This window comes from Amblyomma maculatum, chromosome 6 (genome assembly GCF_055883805.1).
Source record: "Amblyomma maculatum isolate TAMU_Amacu chromosome 6, ASM5588380v1, whole genome shotgun sequence".
Classification (NCBI taxonomy): Eukaryota; Metazoa; Arthropoda; class Arachnida; order Ixodida; family Ixodidae; genus Amblyomma; species Amblyomma maculatum.
The window spans coordinates 72,156,393-72,175,958 of record NC_139349.1 but is presented as its reverse complement, the minus strand read 5'-3'; the positions used below and the strand labels follow the sequence as shown (position 1 = coordinate 72,175,958).

At 47.3% G+C, this 19,566-nt stretch overlaps 1 long non-coding RNA gene across 1 annotated transcript in view; it reads left to right on the top strand.

The window, feature by feature from the left end:
* LOC146186006 (uncharacterized) overlaps positions 1-19,566 on the top strand; it is a 224,395-nt gene that overhangs the window by 126,471 nt on the left and 78,358 nt on the right. The window contains exon 2 of the long non-coding RNA XR_014708064.1: positions 18,055-18,142. This is a non-coding gene — a long non-coding RNA (uncharacterized LOC146186006). The remainder of the gene's footprint in view (positions 1-18,054; positions 18,143-19,566) is intronic.

Here is a 19,566-nt window from a genome sequence, read left to right as displayed (position 1 = left end):
AATCTAAAAATAAACCTTGTAAATATTGCAAAGGGGCAAAGAACAAATCGGATCATTGAATACTGTCACGACTGAAGTCAGAGGGAGCCGTGAAAGTACACGTAGCCGAGGACCCGAGAATAAGGTCGGCTTGTAGTTCCGAACACAGAGTCACAGAGTCCAGCACCAGCGCGCCGCTCGTGCCAACCACCGCTTCGTCGTCGTCGGCATCAAACACGGCTGTCGCGCGGCGCTAGGCACGTGGCATTATTCCCCCCCGTGAAAGAAAACATCGTCCCGATGACAAGGTGATAGGAGAAAAAAAGTTAGGCGTGAGGTGAACTGTACAATAACGCAAGGTTTCACTTGCAGGGAACGCTCAGTCACGCGAAAAATACGGCTTTAAGCGCACCACATGTACAATTTCAGGCCGCTGGCGTCGAACACCGACGGTCACAGTTCCATCTGGAACGACTTCATAATTAACGTTGTTTAAGCGGCGCAAGACTTTATAGGGTCCGAAATAGCGGTGGAGTAGTTTCTCGCTCAAGCCTTTGTGACGCACGGGGGTCCACACCCACACTTGGTCCCCTGGTTCGTAGTGGGCCTCCCTGTGCCGAAGGTTATAGTGTCGCGCGTCGGTGGCATGCTGCTCCTTGATGTGTAAGCGGGCCAGCTGACGGGCTTGCTCGGCCTGTTCCGCGAAATGGGCGGCGTCGGGTTCGACCGCTTCTTCCAAGCACGGGAGCATCGCGTCCAACATCGTGCGGGCCTCTCTGCCATATACGAGACGGAACGGCGTAAACTTCGTGGTTTCCTGCGGCGCCGTATTGTAGGCGAAGGTGACATACGGCAGGATCTCGTCCCACATTTTATGCTCAACGTCGATGTACATTGAGATCATGTCCGCCAAAGTTTTGTTTAGTCGTTCCGTTAATCCATTTGTCTGAGGGTGATACGCTGTTGTTGTGCGATGCTCGGTATGGCTGAGAGTTAAGGTGTCCCGCAGTAGCCGAGCTGTAAACGCCTTTCCTCGGTCAGTAATGATGGTCGACGGTGCACCGTGTCTGAGCACAATGTCGTTCATAAAGAATCGAGCAACTTCGCCGGCAGTACCTCGGGCAAGGGCCTTCGTTTCAGCGTAGCGTGTTAAGTAGTCTGTGGCGACTACAATCCACTTGTGTCCGTTCGAGGATAAAGGAAATGGGCCTAAAAGGTCCATGCCCACTTGCTCGAAGGGTGTGAGGGGCGGTTCTATAGATTGTAACATACCGGATGGCTTGAGCGTGGGTTTTTTTCGTCGCTGGCATTGTCGACAGGTCTGTACGTAACGTCTAACGCTCGGAGAAAGATGTGGCCAGTAGTAGTTCTACCGGACTCGGTTTAGGGTGCGTGTAAAGCCAAGATGCCCTGAAGTTGGTTCGTCGTGGCAGGCCAGGAGGATTTCGTGCCTTAGATCAGCTGGTATGACTAGCAGGTATGTTTTCGCACTCGACGTAGAATTCTTCTTATAAAGCACCCCATTGCGGAGGCAATACGACGACAACCCCCGAGCAAGGTACCGGGGTATTGTAGGATGCCCACCTTCAAGATGGTCAATAATCAGTCGCAGCTCGCCGTCGGCACGCTGTTTGGAGGCGAGATCGGACGTAGTGACTGCTCCGAGGAAGCTATCGTCGTCGGTGGCATCTGACGAAGGAGGGCCGACGGGCGCGCGGGACAGGCTATCAGCATCGGTGTGCTTCCTTCCAGACCTATAAATAACATCAAAATCGAACTCCTGTAGGCGCAATGCCCAATGTGCTAAGCGGCCACAAGGATCCTTTAGGTTTTTCAGCCAACACAACGAGTGATGGTCAGTGATGGCGCGAAACGGTCGGCCATAAAGGTACGGGCGGAACTTGGCAGCGGCCCATACTACCGCCAAACATTCTTTTTCAGTGGTGGAATAGTTACACTCAGCACGGGAAAGTGCACGGCTGGCGTAGGCAATTACTTTCTCGACCCCGTCTTGGTGCTGAACTAGAACGGCACCAAGGCCGACGTTGCTCGCATCCGTGTGTAATTCTGTGTCGGCATCATCGTCGAAATGTGCCAGGATCGGGGGTGACTGGAGCCGGCGTCGTAACTCGTCGAAAGCCATCTGCTGCTCGGCGCCCCAGGAAAATGATGCGTCATCTCGAGTCAGGAGAGTCAGAGGGCTGGCCATCTGTGCAAAGTTTTTGATAAAGCGACGATAATAGGAGCACAGCCCCAAAAACCGTCGGACTGCTTTTTTATGGGCGGGGACGGGAAAGGCAGCAACGGCAGCAAGTTTCTCAGGATCAGCTCGGATGACATCAGCACTCACGATGTGCCCAAGAAACTTCAATTCGGTGAACCCGAAGTGGCACTTTTGAGGCTTGAGAGAAAGGTTGGCAGACCGGACAGCTTCGAGAACAGTTCTCAGGCGGCGCAGGTGTTCCGTGAACGTCGGTGAAAAAATTATTACGTCGTCGAGATAAACAAGGCATGTCTGCCACTTAAGACCTGTGAGCACAGTGTCCATCATCCGCTGGAAGGTGGCAGGAGCACAGCAGAGCCCGAATGGGAGGACGCGGAATTCATAGAGCCCATCTGGTGTTACGAAGGCAGTTTTTTCACGGTCCCTCTCATCAACTTCAATTTGCCAATAACCACTCCTGAGGTCAATGGAGGAGAAGTACTTGGCTCGGCGAAGTCGGTCGAGAGAGTCATCAATCCGTGGCAGCGGATAGACGTCCTTCTTTGTCATATTGTTAAGTTTCCGATAGTCAACACAGAAACGAAGTGTTCCGTCTTTCTTTTTAACGAGGACTACAGGCGAGGACCATGGGCTGCTTGAAGGTTGAATGACGCCATCGGCGAGCATCTCCTTGACTTGCTGTTGGATAGCGTCTCTCTCCCGAGGAGATACACGATAGGGCTGCTGATGGATGGGTCGAGTGCCTTCATGCGTGATAATCCGGTATTTAATGACCGACATTTGCTGCACTTTAGTTGAAGACGTGAAGCACACACGAAACTCCAGCAATAGATCTTGGAGTTGCCTCTTTTCAACGGAGGAAAGGCTAGAATTGATGTCGACAGCGTGTACGGCATCATCCGGTTCAGTGCTAGGCACAGCTTCCTCTGAAGCAAAACATTCAGCGACTTCGTGCAGATGGTCGACGTAAGCAATGACAGTGCCACGGAACAGGTGTCGATGTTCATTGGAGAAATTGGTGACAAGTACCTCCGTCTCTCTTCCACGAAGGAAACAAAGACCTCTTGCCACAGAAACTCCCAAGACGAGTGAGAGGGAGACATTAGGCTCAACAACCCGGAGGCCGTGATGTGGCTCGTCACAAGTAACTCTGGCGAGGATGCTGGCGCGTGGTGGCACTGTGAGGCTATCATCGGCGACTCGTAGCGTGGAGTGGGACCCGCGGTACTCATGCTTTTCAGTGGCCAGTTTGGCGGAAAACGTCACCAAGCGGTTCGGTAGATCTATAGTGGCACCGTGCTCACGAAGGAAGTCGATGCCAAGAATAACATCACGAGAGCATTCGCGTAGAACGAGAAAAGTCGCAACAAATGTGCAGCCTCGCACCGTAACCCGGGCTGTACACATACCCAGTGGTGCAACCACATGTCCGCCTGCCGTACGTATGTCTGGTCCGTTCCATGGCGTCATCACCTTTTTCAGTGTCCTTGTAAGCCGCCCACTAAGGATAGAATAATCGGCTCCCGTATCAACTAAAGCGCTGACCTCCTTCGTGTCGACGATAATAGGGATGTCCAGGGAGACCCGGCCAAGACCAGGGCCTGTCGACGTCGGTTCGGAGTGAAGTGAACGGTGTGGTGGCGGAAGCTGGACGGCGGTTGGGTGGTCGGCGTCGGGACAATTCAATGTCGACGGCAGGTCGGAGTGAAGGAAGCGGTGCGGCGACGGAAGCTGGGCGGCAGTTGTGTGGTCTGCGTCGGGGCGATTTAAGCGACACGGCGGTGTTAACTGGTCGGCGATGCGGACGACGTCACGGCGATCTGGTCTGTGCGGTGAAAACTGGACAGGAATTCGGCGTCCGACGTCGGGGCGAATTGAGCGGTGCGGCGGTGGAAGCTTTACAGCGAATCGGTGTGCGGCGGCCTCGCCCCCAAAGGTCGCCGGAGCTAGTTTTCCCGATGAGGGCTCGAGGAACCATGGCGTCCAGCGGTATACCGTGACCCAGAGGGTGAAGAGCGACGAGGCGAAGGCGAGCGCGACTCGCGACGAGGAGAATGTGGCAGACTGGCGGGTGACGTACGCTGGCGGGTGACGTACTCGGCGATGTCCTGAGGCCGCTGACCAGGCCGTGGACAAGGGCTGTCGGGGGAAAATCCCCTAAGGCCCATCTGACGATAAGGGCACTGCCGGTACAGGTGACCTGCCTCGCCACAGTGGTAGCAGAGAGGGCGGTTATCTGGAGCGCGCCAGAGATCAGTTTTCCGGGGCGCCTGGTGCCGATCTGCCCAAAGGGGCAGCGGTGCCGCAGCGTGCACAGCGACCTGAGGTTGCGTGTAAGGCGAAGGGGTAGGTAGCAGGGCTGGGCGGCGTGTGACATCAGCATAAGTCATCCGCTCGGTGGGGCCCGGGGGTGGTGGTGGAACGACTGTACTTGTTGGTGGCGTGAGTGCATTCTGGACCTCTTCACGGATGATGCTGGCCGGGGAAGCTGCGCCAGGAGTAAATGATCCATGAACTTTCTGGAGCTCCTCGCGAACCACGGTGCGAATGAGGTCGCGAAGGGAGCTCATATCTGCCCCGGGATTGTAGTCGGTTCGGTCAGACGGCGGTAGTGTGGAGATGGGATTCAGCGGCCGACCGTACTGGCTGCATCGCTGCTGTAGCAGTTTCTCCATGGTCACAGCTTCAGCCAGAAACGCCGCGACGGTGGTGGGCGGGTTCCGCACGAGGCCGGAAAAAAGCTGTTCTTTGACGCCGTGCATCAGGTGCCGAACCTTCTTCTCCTCACTCATAGACGGGTCGGCGCGATGGCAAAGACGCATGACGTCTTCAACGTACATTGCAACCCCCTCGTTCTGACGCTGAACTCGAGAGGTCAGAGCACGCTCGGCGGTCACTGTTGGCGTACGTACCGAGGAGCTGACTTCGGAAGGCCGGCCACGTAGAGAATGTGGCCTCGCGGTTCTCGAACCATGTCCGAGCAGCGTCTTCAAGGCTGAAGTAGACGTTCCGCATTTTCGCAGCGTCGTCCCAGCCGTTAAACGTCGCGACCCTTTCATAGTGAGCTAGCCAGTCCTCGGCGTCTTCAAACTGCTCACCGTGAAATGGTTTAGGGGTACGTGGGGTCTGAAGGATGAGACAGGACGAAGGGGTGGAAGGGACAGTCATGGTACGGGCGGGCGGTGTCGTTGCCACAGCCAGAGTCTCTTCGTCAAGAGGGAAGGCCTCGGGGGACAAGCCTCGGAGCCGTCGGCTGGTACGATGAACCGGAGTGGTCACGAGAGGCGGCCGCGTAGGGTCGTTCGCAGGAGAAGGGATCATCGATGGCACCTCCACCCCGCACCTCCACCAGTGTCACGACTGAAGTCAGAGTGAGCCGTGAAAGTACACGTAGCCGAGGACCCGAGAATAAGGTCGGCTTGTAGTTCCGAACACAGAGTCACAGAGTCCAGCACCAGCGCGCCGCTCGTGCCAACCACCGCTTCGTCGTCGTCGGCATCAAACACGGCTGTCGCGCGGCGCTAGGCACGTGGCAATACAAAGCCTTTGTCAAAAATGTAGAGCCTAGGGCGTCTGCTCATTAGCTGTATAGCGGCCCATATTTAGCATTGGTGGAGGTCCTTCCCACTGGAGAGGGTAGGACAGAAAATCGTACCCTGAACCGATTTGAAACACCAGAACTGCATTGCAAGTGTCACTAAGTGGCTCAGAAGTAGATCCCTGGGCTCTAGACTTTTCGCACACTGTACACAACTGTTATACGCGAAGATGCAGTAGACATCATATTACTTGCTGTAGACAGAGTTCTTGAAGTTCGTCGATGATGCACCTAACACCCTTATTAGACAAGTAGAAAGCCTGAATTCAACAACCTCTGATATTGCACTAGCAGTGATAAAACCGGGTGCGGCGTTCATGAGAAAATTTGAAATTCAGACTAATTTTCTGCTTCTCCGTTGTCTTCAAACGATGTGAATGCTGACAGATGTCAGTATACCAACCTCCCTTATTATTGTAGCGGTACTACGCTATGCTAGCAGAAGCGCATTTCGCGGTGCTCAGATTGAGCCACAATTGCGCATGCGCCGTTATCATGCGAACCAGTTGCACCGAGCCGCACTGGTTTCCTCGTGGCTCTCGCGCGGGACGTCACGCTCCGCTATGCTCATCATCGTCTTCATCGTCATTGTCATGAGTAATCATCGTGACCATGATCACAACCCACGTGATCGTATGCCTAGCGCGCAGCTGAGAATATAAGCCGCGACGCAGGCGATCGCTAGATAGACGCGAACTGGGTGAAGAGGCAGGCGACGAGCGAACGTACTGTCAACGGCAAGCCCTTGTGCGGGTATCTGCTATCCGTTTAGAGGACAACAACAACATCTGGCGGAGGCTACGCAAATCGCCAACGAATCCAGCACTCATCGCATGGCGGAGGCCTCCTGACAATGTACTAATGAAGCAAGGAAGGCTAAGCGAGCATCTGAGATGCCTGAAGAGCGGTGAAAACGTCTCGCTAAGCGGTGGCGTCATGGTTCAGACCGGAAAAGATGCCGGGCCGCCCCGTGCTACAAGGAGAAGAAGACCGTCCAACGGTAGAGAGAGAAGTCAGAGCTCAGTGATTGTGTGAAGGTGAAGTTTTACTTTAATTTGCCATCGGATCGTCATGTTCAGACTACCCAAATGGGAATTGTCATTGACCGTGTTTACCAAAGAGAGACCATGACGTCTAGATGTGTATCCAAAATTCAGACGGTGGCAAACTACTTTACAGACCACCGATGGGTCTTCGCGTCTGTAAAGCGCGAAACTGAATAAACATGTGCTTTACATACATCGCAAAAAAGCGTCAGTATCTCAATCGCTTAATCGGTGCAGCTAAGATCTCAGATAACTAAGCTCAACAAAGCCTAACCCTAGCTCAGCCCTAGCCTAACCCACTATCCTTTTTTCCTCACAGTTTCATTTTTTAAATTTTGACAATATTTTCTTATTTTCTCAGCAGCAGAAAAAGAGAGTAAGCTCAGAATTATGTCTGGGCGTTTTCGCGTTCATAAAAAAAATATGATTCATTGGCACTCGAGCGATGTCCGTTCTAGAGGACTGCTAGTAAGTAATCTCATTTAAGGATTACGCGGTTGCGGTCAATGAGGTTAGCATCCCTGGTGATCAGGATAATCCCTCAAGCATTGATTTAGTTTGAGCTAGCATATTTTAAGAGTTTATTGTCAAGTATTCGCTTATAATGCCCCGTCCCTAAACTGTCCCTAAGGCATTTTAGCTGGGTCGGCAACAGCATACACTTCAGGCGCCAAAACACTGGCCTTTTACATTTCGCTTCGCCCACTCGTCATCTGTCGTATTTAGTGAATGCAACATTCAGAATAGCATCAATTCATTCAGTCACGTTTTGCTGCCAAACAGTTTAAGGATGCTCCCTAGCTAGGCTACAATTTTTCTCGTAAAGCAATTACCTAGGACGCTTTAGCCCCATGACAAAGTTGTTGCACAGCTAGTCCCGAATGCTATTAACGGGTAGTATTAATTACGTTTTGCCGCAGTCTGCGCGAATAAGAGATAGGCAAAAGAAAGGGTATTCAGTAGAGTGCTAGTGACCCTAGAGAACCACACTCACGAATATTTTGGGGAAACAAGCATGCTTTGTTTCACCCGGGTATGGTTAATTCAGCTAAAACTCAAGAACGGAGCAGAAAATTCATCATAGAATAGCTGTTTCACTAAGTGGTGTCGACCGACTGTTGTAAATGCGCTGCTAATTTTGCACATCGCAAGAAACTAGCGCAGGCACAGAGAATTATCGCGGATCACCCGAATAACCGTGCCATAAGGGTTACCGGCGGAAGCGCCTGCTTTGAGGGAATTTTGGGCTCAGTTCTTGTGTCGTATCGTACTGCAATGGGCGCTGTGATAAAGTAAAACAAATTTTTAGGTAATCATAAAAAGCCAGTAAAGGACATTTGTCATCATACTCTGAAACGAACGCTAAATGTTTAACGCCAGGTGACAAACGCCACTCTTAGCCCCCTTTCTGAAACACAGTGAGTAATGAAATATAGGAGCAGAAAAACATTCCTATAATTAGGTGCGGCAAAATTTCTACCCCATGGTTATTTCTGTGTTCCTACCCCATAACGTATTTCTTTTGTTTTTTTACCTTCTGCTGTAAACTACACAGTTTTTACCGTTGTAGGAAATAAAAGCGTCATAGATGAGCAGAGCAATCTTGAAAAGGCAGCAGTTCTTTTTTTTTTTTTTTTTTTGCTCTTTGACGTTATAAAAGAAAGAACGTGAACTTCATATTGACAAAATAAGTACCTTTTAAAGAGGCACAGTCACCATTATCTGTAATACCGCAGCATCGTTCTGTGAAGAAAAAGGGCATTGCATGAAAAGGTCAGCACAGAGAAAATTGCTTGCGGTGGCAGTTCTTTGTGATAAAAACAAATGCCAATCTCCCACAGGCCCAACAATAAATTCATCCAAGTCAGTACCATGTCAGATCCAGACGGCGGTCGATAAGTCTGGAAATTTATTGGTTGCTTCTTTGGGCTGCTTTCGGTCCTACAAGAAGAAAGCTTCTGAGAAACGCCCACGAGCCGACGAAAGAATAGAAACGGACCGGTCTGACAGGCGGGTGGTTTGAGCAATTATGAAAGCAGCGGGGTTGAATTTCCTCTTGGGCTATATGTTTGACAAAGGTAATTTAGGCATCATCTGTGCCACCTTATCTAAAGTAAAGCTAACGAACGTCTCTGACGTGTATATAAAAATGCCCTTTTTGTCATTTCGACGTGCATGTAATGGGCCGAATGAGAGAGAGAGAGAGAGAGAGAGAGAGACTAGTTTTGGTAATGCCGCCTACGATTCGGGTAATCATTGTTCTGCCTGGAAAATGGAATCTTTAGTCGAAAATTACAGGCTTTGCACGCACAAAGCAGACATCATAACGGAAGAAATAACGAAGACTTGGAGATGAGCTTACGTTTTGAGGCCTCATAACAATGATCACAAATCTACTATATCAGCATAGTAACCAGAACAGAAAACAAATAAATCGCCTTGCACATAATTAGGCTGTAGATATCTGCGGAGCTCTACTATTTTATAATAGATGATCGTTTTCTTCGCGTCAATTCTAAGGCGTCTGCAAATTTAGAGAATACTGCCTCTATGAAAAACAAAGAACGTGACAAAATCACAGAGTCAAAGTTAACGGCCAGCAGAGGCAGTTAACACTTTTTTTTCTTGTGTCTAAATTGCTCAATATGCCTCGGTACGTGTCTTATAGAAAAAAGCACACCGGGCACGCCATCGCCCTTTGACTGATTGACGATTCCAGCCAAACTGGCGTCGATGCCTTTGGTGCACTGCCGATCTCTCGAGGCCGGTCACGTCTCTGCAGTACCCAGAGAATTGCCAGCTCCAAACGAGGACGCGGCCCATTTGAGCTAGCCGACGCTGTAACACAGTTATACCTTCCTCACGTCTGCGTGTCGACACGGCGCGTCCCTACGGTGGAGAGCCATGTAATTTGATTTCGCGCCCTCGACTGCGCAAGCGATGGCAGTCTGCCCCAGCACCACCTACTCGACGAATGCGTGTTGTTAGGCTGAACGCCTCGATTCGAACCCGAGCGAAATATGCATACTGTGGTCGACTCTGTTTGGTCATCGGTATGTGCCCCTAGAAAGATGCTAGTAGAACTTAGCTCACCTTGCGCCTACACTTCTGCCAGTTCCTAAGCCATTTGGACGCAGTATGAGGCAGTTCACTGAATTCAACTGTAACGCATAAAACAGACAGTGTGTAGCTAGCGGTGCCCACACATTATTCAAATTCTTAAGACTTAAACTCTCTCGAGAAATAAGAACTATGTTGAAAAAATATTTTTCAACAGAGCATACTTTTGTTAACAGTGTACAACACAACAGTGGCAAATTGTCATTGTACCACATCAGAAGAAAGGGATTTGATACTGATATCTTTTCTATATTATACCAAGTTTCAGCAGGTCGCTAGCACTTCAGTACCAACGGTCACCCTAAAAAAAATGCTTTGCTGTGCACAACAAAAAAAGTGCTTTTATTCGGATATTAATGCCAGCAGTGGACTATAGCTTGCAAACTGTCCCTGCGAAATTGCTGTAGCAAGTGCGGCCAACCTCTTTTTTTTTGTTACAGAGGCATTTCATCAATCACATCCCTAGACAACTTCCTTCCCGAAGATCTCTGCTTCTAATCGTCCCAAGGAGTGCTGAGAAATTTATGAGTGCACTGTGCACCAGTCTTCAATTTCAGCCAACTTTGTCTTTTGGAACAGTAAATATTGGTCTCTGCTAATTCAGCACGTTCGCTTTTATTATTTTTCTGTGTTTTTTTCCATGATGCTCTATTGACGTCAAGGAGTATTCATTTCCTTTGTGTTACCCCGCCGGGGTGACGCAGTGGTTACGGCGCTCGACTACTGTTCCCAAGGACGCGGGATCGAATCCCGGCTTTGGCGGCCACTTTTCGGTGGAGGCAAAAAGTATGACGCCCGTGTGCTGTGCGATGTCATTGCACATTAAAGAACCCCAGGTGGTCGAAATTTTCGGAGCCCTCCACTACAGCGTCTCTCATAGCCTGAGTTGCTTTGGGACGTTAAACCCCACAAACCAAAACAAACACATTTTCTAAGTGTTTACAGAACAAGATTTCATAGACAAGAAATTATTTCCCCTAACTAACTACAGTGAAATGGTGTTCCATTTCTTAAAACTTGGTGTCTCAATTAGGCCATCATTTTCAGACGTTTGGTATCCCATTCTTTATGAAATAAATTTTTGCTGCCGCATGGATTGCGACACTCCACAAGGAGTTCGCATCAGGGTCGTGTTTTCTTTTATATGGTCCTGCAACGGTTGTTTACGAATACATTCATGAATGATTAACACTAGTGTGGACAAGCCCGACTTTGGGCGATAAGTCAACACCTATGATATTTACTGTTGAATCTGAGCTGGGAGTTAGCTGTATATCTCGGGAGGCGAAAGGCAAATATGCCTCGGTAGTAAAATTGTACACCATAATTTTGAATGCCTGCTTCCATACATTATTCAGCATGGCACTCCTCCCTACGCCATGCTTCTTTAACGGCCATCCACATTCACGGCATGCACAGTGGGAATGTAGTTATTTGTTTTTATTCAAGAATTATTTAGCCAATACGCAAGATCACCTGTTTCAATTAGCGGACTCACTGAGAGAAAGTGCTACGTTACTCTGTCGGTTGAGTTTCATCCAAACATTCTAAAGAGAGGATGATAAGGGTGCAATGGTTTCTAACACAAATTAAGCATAGGTAACAAGATGAAATGAATTCACATACTAAGAAAGTATTCTGAATTTTGTGTTTGTTTCTTTTTTGGTAAGAACCTATAGCGAACTGTGCTTCGTATGTCTCTGAAGTGGAAATTCTTTCAAATAAATGACATCTCCATGGCGTTTTACGTAATTCAGCGGATTGAACAGAGAGACGAATGTCTAATGCTATAAAGGCCTATATATTTAATGCAATCGCGTTAAATGCCTTGTTACGCAGAAACTCCGGCAGCGGCTTTGTCGGCGTCGTTGTTGTAAGCAATAAATCTCGGGCATGGATCTTTGCAGTTGGTGGAAGGCATGGCCGGGCACTAATTAGACGTAGCGCTTTCTGTGCTGCCTGAAGTCACGTGACCACGTCCCGAGGTTGATTCGGCAGCAGGTACCAACTTCGGGTGCTCATTTAAGGTGGGAAAGCGGAATAAGAATCAGCCTTTCAGTGCTCTTGGATGCTGAGGCAGACATGCTATTCCTAAGCCAGTCAGTCATGTTCATACGGTTTCGTTAAAACGAGGCTTTTCTTATATCGAGCAGTCGCTTATAACCGGGAACTGAAAATTTTGGTAGCTTAGTAGCTTAACGTTATCATGTCATACTGTCAAAGTTGAAGCTTAAGTGTCTCCAATCAATTTCTCCTTTGAAGAGACCGATGATTCAATGTACAGCGAAACATTGATGGAAGATATTATAGAGGTTTGAAAGTTCGTCGTTTGAGGATTTTGAACATGTGTAGATTGTCAGACATGCATGTGCTATCTCCTGTGAGAGGGCCTCTGGATAATTGCGAAGTGCACAAAAATTAGCGCTGCCTCCTCAGTACTAGTTTCAGGATATATTCTCTTGATGGCTCGAAAGTAGTGACCGCTAGACGCCGTTTGTAGTATGGCTATGGTCTTTCTTTCCCCGATATTAAGGCTTTGACACTAAGGATATCTTATACAATCACAGTGAGAACGATCATTCGTGCTGTAAGCAAAGGCATACGTGTGTTATTTTGATGAACCGGGGCATTGACTGTACAGGGCAGAGTCAATAAAGGTAGTACAAAACTTAAATGATTAAAAACCAAAGAAGGGATAAAACCTCCTAGCAGCGGGTTCAACGCCGTATCCTTCTTCCTTTTTTTTATTTAGGATATCTATATAATTATTTTAATTCATTGCCCACTTCTAAGTCTCATTTGTGCCGGTGTCTACACCGTTAGCGAGTATAAGTTATTGTGGGGATCGGAGTTGAGATTATGTGTACAATGCATCTTAATACAAATGCGCCAACACAGGCGTCTTCATTAATCCTGGGCTGAGAGCGGATGACTGCTAAGTGCATAGTTAGCAATAATGCATGATTATTAGGAAGACGTCGTCTAGCCTTGGCACCTGTATGCGGCGATTATGCAGGCAGGTATATTATGTTAAGGCGCATGCTTTTGATACCGTTTACCCCCGTTGCCAAGGGTTGAGAGCTTACTAAAAGGCCACTAGTCCACTCCTGTTTTGGTAAACATATGCTTCTCTACCTTGAATATGAGAAGGCTAATTTCCTTCGCAGACGAGGCATGGATTTTAATATGGACACTTCTGGTGCGCCCTAAAGAGGCAAAAGGAATCTTCGTGATTTCAGCAATAGCAGCTATCTTCCGACACACGGCGTATTCAGTAGCAAACATTTTAAAGCCTAAGTTCTACTACGCTATGTCTTCCAAGGTCACTCATCTTTGTCCGTCACCGTGACCTTGAGATCACTCGGGTGGTCGAATCGCAATGCCTGGTTGGGGTGAGTGACGTCAGCCACGTTATCATGTTCAGAAGAGCGTGTTGTCGGGCTAGTTGGTTCTGCATAGTATATAAGAGAAATGCGCAACAACTTCAACAGGATAAAGGAAGAAACACACACAACAGTTCACGAGCGCTCGTGAACTGTTGTGTGTGTTTCTTCCTTTGTCCTGTTGAAGTTGTTGCGCATTTCTCTTATATACTACGTTATCATGTGACTTGCTCTAAGGAGATAGCAGCTGTTTTGCGGCGCTCACTCCTCAGTCTCCATGGATGGTGCGCTGACTGGGCCGTCCGTGTGCTCGTTTCAGCGCAATCATTGGGCCAAATCCGATCATCGAACGGTCATAGCTCGGCGGCATGGCGACACTCATTAAATACACAGAACGCAGCAACGCAGCCATGCCAGACAGGCTGCCGAGGCCCAAGGACAATGAGAAGATAGACTACCCTTGCATAAAACCGTATGAGTCACAATAACCTCATACCGATTTCTCATACTAAACTCATACAAATCTCATATAATCTCATTCTTAATACTATTCCTAATACGTTAAATCATATTTGCATGAGATTATATGAGATTTATACGAGTTTAGTATGAGTTTAATATGACGAATCTGTATGAGGTTATTGTGACTCATAGGGTTTTTTCGCTAGGGTAGCCCATTGCCGAGAAGCGTACCTCGCCCAGAAGCATGCCAAGATCGAAGACGTAGCAGCGGATGTGGCTGGGGCCGACGGCTTACGCTCGTGAAACATGATTCAAGGATAATTGAACCTTTACAGTTTCTTTCTTTTGCTACTATTAGGTCCTAAAACATGAAATCTAGAAAGAGCTAATATTGTAACGGCAGTACCACTAAAACAATTACGGTCAAATGAAATCCACGTTATCATCGGCTGATTTAAGCACAATGCTTGGTAGGTAACAATGTGCCCTTCGAAGAAATAAAGCCAGCTTAAGAACGAGGACACAGAGAGGCACACCTGACGACGCTTTAATCACTGGTACAATGAGTGTACGTTTCGTATTTATTCTCCATTTTTTTCTTGAAAACATATTACGTTCAAGGTATTATCCCGAATGCGCCTAAATAAAACAATAAACAATGTCTTTTAAAGCCTATGACTGCAACAGTGCAAAATTGTCCACCTGTCTCCAAACAAACAGTTTCTTGGAGGCATACACTGTTTCGCGTTACTAGAATTGCATGTTTCAAAGCTTGGAAACGTCTAAAAGTGCTATGTTTACTTTTTCATTAAATAGAGAGGGAGGAATTTTCGCCCTTCAGAGCGAGTGGGCTCATGAAATATGGATTTAACTTGGTTTCAAATCTCGTGGCAGCTTTAAGGCAGAACGCCAAGAAGAAAACCATTTGTTAAATAAGATGGAAGGGCGTTGACGGGTGAGCAGTTTTCGAAGTGGTCACAAGAAAAATGGGTATTTTCAAGCGCAGAGGTATTGAACGACCGCTGAGCCCAGTAGCATCAGGGCTCTTAGCTACGGCTAAATCTTTCAAGAGAGAACTTGAAATTTATGACTTAAAGCAAGCGTGTGTGATGCTGGATGGTTCTGAGCGAGGTAAACAGGGCATTTTTAAACCCTGGTCTTTTTGCTCTACACTAGGGTTAACAGCCTAGGTAAGGAATATTTAAACTACAATCAATTTAGTTAATTAAGCGCTTACCACAGCTCGAAATCTCTCCTAAACGTTGTTCTTTGATAAATATATGATGTTTCCCTTGCGTTTCGAAATTCTTGCTTAAATTTCAAGGCAGCTCTTCGCGACATTTGAAGGCTCTTTCTTCGGGACCTTCAGCACAGCTCCACCACGTGGCAAAGGTTGCACAACAGCAATGCGCACAGGAAACCTCAGTCTCTCGCCAGCCTAACACAACTGCCTAAATCCGTCTATACAAAGCGCAATTACGAGAACACCGAGCTAACAGGGACTTACTGACTGCTCTCTCCCAAGGCAAGCATCACAGAAAAGTATTTCGAAGCTCTTACCGAGGGCTCCATCGAAAGCATCATTATGGTGGCGACCGCGCTGAGGAGACTACTGTTAAGCCGATTTTCTACACAATTGTTACCCTTGTGCAATTCGCGATAGTATAGTCTTGCTTTGTCATCGCAGCGTATCCGAATCTACATCTGGGATTAGCCAAAACTTTGTGCAGTACACTAAACTTCTGCTCACATGACAATGCTGTCTCTTCTGGTGCATTTCTTATAATATTGCCGTCATTCCCGCCCATGAAATTCATAAAGAAGTACGGCGAGCGATATCGCGGGTACTAAAGAGACAACTGAAAAAAAAAAAAAAGTATATATATATAAGAACTTCTCGTCATCTAGCAGGGCGTGATAACTGATACTCTTATTTAATTATGGGGTGTTATCTTGCTCGCAAGGCTCCTAAAACATTGTGTTTACTGTCCGTAAAATACGAGGCTAGTTCCACAAAATTGTAACTAGGTCCAGCGGAATTATGCAGGGGTCGTCCGGCAATCTGATTGCGACAACCTGTGTACCGCCGCTCCATATAACGGTACAAAGAGATATCGAACTAATGTTCTGTGTCGGGCGCAGACTTCTTTGCAATGGTGCACAACAGAACGCTTACCATCGCTATCTCCATAATTTGTTTCTTCAGCATGAGTGTCCTTTGAATTAATTTCGAGAAAATTCGGAAGAATGCTATTTTTAGAGTCGGCTGGTGTTGAGGTCGCTAAGTTCGGAAGGATATTTTTTTTGTAAACTGACCGACTTAAGGCCTGCGAGACAGTGTGAAAATGTGAGACCGTATACGCTTCCTAAGGGCAGGCTATGGCTAGGTAGTTTACTATATTGTTTTATTATAGTGATTTCAATTTTCCTATATATAAGCCGGGTTATAGTCTTACATTGATCAGGAATTAAAAAAATATTAAGCAGCTTTCTCAGCGTGGCTACGTGCAGAAGCAATATTTAGCACTAATTTACGTAAGTTTTGCTTCGCTTCTTACTTTCCCAAATTTTTTCTTGTTTAGCAAATATTTAACGGGTGCTTCTGGATTTTATTAGGATGAAGGAGGCGTAATTAAGGCGTTTAGAACAACTTTTTTGAGATGATGATGAAGATGACGATCACGACATCCGACCGTAGCGTCAAAAACTGGCAGCTTGGCGTGTGAAGAAACCGGCTACCGAGATGAAGCACCGCGCGCGTTACCTACAGGAATCAGACACTGGCCCCGAATATGATGCACAGCAATGACAACAGGGGATGAAGTTTCCGCGGAGACCTCCGCTCAGGGACTTGTTTCTTCTCGTCAGCAGCTGGCCTCAATAGTTCATCTTCCAAGGCTGGGGTGCTGTTTCTTCCCCCTTTATTAGGACGCCACGGGAACATTTTCTACCTCAACTATATCTGGCGCAGTAGTACCCCAAGACAGCCACAGCGGCAGCAGGAGGGTCACCACTAACATAAAACATATCAGAAGCATCCATGACGTGTTGTTGCATTGCGCCATCAGGTGGCCTGTGACGATACCAGAATTTGTCAGTTTAGGTAACCACACACTGCTGCGCTCTGTTTCACTTAGAAGCCAATCTAGAATTAAGCGCTGTGCGCCATGCGCATCTGACACAAACGAAGAGGATGACCAGCATGCAGAAAGAATCGCCATTACCTTCGAGCGTCAAATCATTAGAAGCGCTGGCGTTAGCAGTCCAGAAGCCCTGGCGATGGTTCAGAGGCGACTGTTTCGTCTGCCGACAGGCGCATATAGCAAGGCAGAATGTACAGCAGTCGCCACGGCGGCATACGAATGTCCTCAGTGGATATGGTCTTGGGTATCGCCAGAGGTAGAGCTGCTCCCCAGACTATTGCACAGCAAACATCTAGATGTTATGGCCATCCTAGAGACTAAAATCGGAGCGAGGAAGTGACCGAGAATGAACTTCAGCTCTTTTTTGAAGATTTAAATATAATTGTGATTCATTCTGTTGGCTTGTCGGTAGGTTGTTTTCTGTTTATGCGGAAGAGTCCCACTACCCCTTCCCGCCTTTTTTTCTGCTTCTGTAGCAGCCCATTTTCAGTAACTGTAGTTCCAAATGGCGTATCTGGCTTGTGTCAGCTTTTCTCGAAAAGAATACTTTAGCATTCTTAGCGAATACTTTAGCGAATATTTTAGCACTTAGGAAATCATTCGTTTTGTTTTCCCAAATCTGCTCACCTCAACTGCTCACACAATTCAATCACTAGATCTGTTCTTATTTTTTGTAGATTTCACTTTCAAGGGCTTAAACTGCTTTTTAACTGTCTGGGCTGTTCATTCCGAGAAATCACCTTAAGAGAAAATCACAAATTCGGCACTTTTATGAGGTTTTAGAATCATTAAGGGGTTATTCATAAGAAAGACGCAATACCTCCTGTTGATGTTTCCTTGCGACGTGCAAAAAGTGGTTTAGAGAACTTAAGAAGGCAGTCCACGACCCCAAAAAGACATATTTCCCACTCCTCTGAGTCGGCTTTACTAGCTTTACGACGATTGATGGCAATGAATTCATGAGGTGGCACTAGTATTTGAAGTCCATACTTGTGTCTTCCCTGAAGAACAAATAACTTTTTTTTTTTTTTCCGTCAGATAAATTCTCCATGACCACCAACCCACCTCTAATATTCTTATTCTTCTTTATTTTTTTCAGCAGACTGTCCAGCGTGCACCCTTGGAGTTATTCTTCCACTTGGGAAGCTGACCTGCTGATGGACTGAAATATCTTGTCAACAAACTAGGTAGGATACCGCTTTAGAAAGGCGAAACGTAAAAGGTCATTGAGCCGGCGAACTTCTCGCTACAACTCTGGCCAAAGCATTTTGCTTATTTGTTTTACATGCCCCCAGACAGGTAGAACTTGAAGGAAAAGTGAAATTACTTCCACGGGCGGCAATCCATTTTTGATGCACCGATATATCGCAGTGGTGTAACACAGTAGCTAGCCGAGCTCATCCCTTTGCCTAGGAACGAAGCCCATTGGCAGCGAGCTTTCTTTTTTCTTTTTTAAGAGTTTGTTGAATGGAGGCTTCACAGCCGCCTCCTTGGCATCCACGAATGGTGACATAGTAACGCTTCTGCATTAACTAGGAAGGGTGATAAATATTTATTTGGCATTTGATACCACAAACCGGTTAAGGAGGAGGAAGGTGAGGAAAGCCAGGGAGGAAAACCGAAAAAAGAAACCGGTTTTCTACCCTGGACGGGGCGAAGTGGGTGAGTGGATATGAAAGTGACGGGTAAAAGAGGGTTACAGAAATATGCAATCAGTAAATCAGTGAAGTTTGCATAGTCAGTAAATCACAGCCTATCGATCAGGCCTGTGATTCTCATGAAGCGGAGCAGTATGCGCAGTATGTAGGAGGCCTTCACCGCCCAAAATTTCTGAAAAGTAAGCCTGCATTCGAGAGTAGCCGTAGATACAAGCCTTGGCTATTTTGCATGTTCTAGCTGTTCATTTTGTTTACTTTTGGTGAGTAGGGTGGGGTTCGTTCTCCTTGCCACTGACTACATATTCGGTATCGAGTCGGTAAAATTCTTCCTCTGGCCTAAAAGACAATCATCTTTTTATCGATGATGGTGCGTGCGGAAAGCTTTGTTTGGCGTCATCGTGTGTCTCAGACATCATGGATGATGGCATGCCTGACGCAACTGCTCTCCAAGCAAAGAAAACGTTGCCTTGTCCTTATGTCTTAACACCGCTTGCCAGAAGCCTCTTTCGAAAGTGCATTAGGCCAACTCTGCTGTTACGTCTCGGCACTCGGTAGATATAACTGGTACAGGTAGTTGTCAACGGTCATGGGAAAAGGAAAAATTGAATAAAAAGCCTCAGATGGGATCGCTGAGTAGCGTCAACTGAAGAGGTAACAGGGGTGCACGATTCTAACACACGCACACAATCGCCATCTTATGGTTTTAAGTACGGAAATCTGACCGCTTTTATACAACACTCGGCCATACTAGATCTTAACGACGTAAGCAATCTGCAATGAAGTTGCAGATCACTAAACTAAAAAAATAGGCCTCAGCTAACCGTGCTACAAGTGGAGAGCCCACTAGCACGAAATTCTCTCAGGGAAGACTACGTTTATAACTTCTCAGAAGTCTGTGTAGTGCTTTTGGAATCATACAGCTGGAGATTCATATTTTCAAGCGCGCAGCGGAA